Below are 1,569 nucleotides of genomic sequence, written 5' to 3'. Positions count from 1 at the left end.
GAGTGTGGCAGATTTTAACAGAAGAAACAACCCCGTCACAGAAAACGTCATCCCTGCTCAGAGTTTAATCCACTCCCACATACTTTTTTTCTGTCTCTGTCTCCCCCTCGTGCTCAGAATCGGAGGATGAAACTTTAATGGTCACACATGCAGAGCACAGCATACACAGTTCTGCATTTATCATATTCATAATACTAGGAGCAGTGGGCAGCTATTATACAGCGCCCGGGGAGCAATGGGGAGCGGGGGGGATGTCCGGTGCCTTGCTCATGGGCACCACTGTAGGGGGTGAACTGGGACGTAGCAGTCCACACTGTCTGTTCGGGGACTTGAACCGGCGACCCTACGGCTCCCAGTCCAAGCCCCTACTGACTGACCCACATGCCTCAGTGTGCAGGCGTCCCTCAATGTGAATCAAATATAAAACGAGTAATTTGTCTCTGTATAAATGTCAGGTTGTGGCAGATTTGTTGTCTGTTGATTAGAAATAAAATGACTGAAGAAATCATTGATAAATGTTTATGAAAACATTATAAAGACAGACGATTCTCAGGTGTGATCTACAACATTTATTTTTAAATGAATAATATAATAGCATGTAAGTGGCTAGTATTGTTTAAAGGCTTGGTGAATATGAATACCCCTAGATGTCATTTTGTTATTGGAAATATATATTCCACCTACAGGTTGGGAATAACTGCACATAAGTCATGGAGAAAGGATGGGCTTTTGGGAGAGTAGAATAGTAAGGGGACCCTGAGGAGCAAGAACACTGGAGCTCCGGTGTTCACTTTCCTCCACCTGGAGTGTCCAAACTCTCTTTGGCTTATCTGGATTCATGCCAAAGAGTAGAGTTGGCGTACATTCAGACGTGTCCTGCGCAGAGGGGAAGAAAGTAGAGTTGTTAAGGGACCATCTCCAGTTATTGTTTTCTCCTGATCCTAGGATAACTTCAAAAGAAAAAGTGTTGGGTAAAGATCTGGACTTGGGCGCCTGGAGGAATGTGAACATCCGAGCTACAAAACTCCAACAGCTGCAGGGCATGGGAGAAAAAGGAGTCACACACACACTAATACACATAGCACACACACACACAACTGAATCAATACAGACAGACAAAAGGGCGAGACAATCGATAGCATTTACATGTGATCAATACCGATCAATTCCTCAGAGTGTGGGAAAATGTGTGTGAACAGTTGTAAATATCTGCCTTGGTTAATGTCCACTTTCTATTGGTTTCTATTGCTGCACATTTGAGTATGTTTTACTTTAAGGGTTATCAGATATGTTTAGTGGGATGATGATACTGAAGACATTGCCAATAGTCGTGAATTTTTTTAAAGGGATAGTAAAAAAAGATGGATATTTGTATGACTGCTGTTCTTAGCGCTGGACTGTGAATGTGACATCTTAAGGAAACTAGATAAGTTAAAGGCTTTAACGAGTCATATAACAGCAGGATGGAGCCCACACTTCATTAATCAACTCCATCAAGGTTATTTCCCCCAATAAAATATCCATACGCATCGGCGTTTAACCGTTTGTAAGTTGAGGAAAATAGAAATC

This window comes from Gymnodraco acuticeps, unplaced genomic scaffold (assembly GCF_902827175.1).
Source record: "Gymnodraco acuticeps unplaced genomic scaffold, fGymAcu1.1, whole genome shotgun sequence".
In the NCBI taxonomy this organism is placed as follows: Eukaryota; Metazoa; Chordata; class Actinopteri; order Perciformes; family Bathydraconidae; genus Gymnodraco; species Gymnodraco acuticeps.
This window is presented reverse-complemented; position numbering follows the sequence as displayed.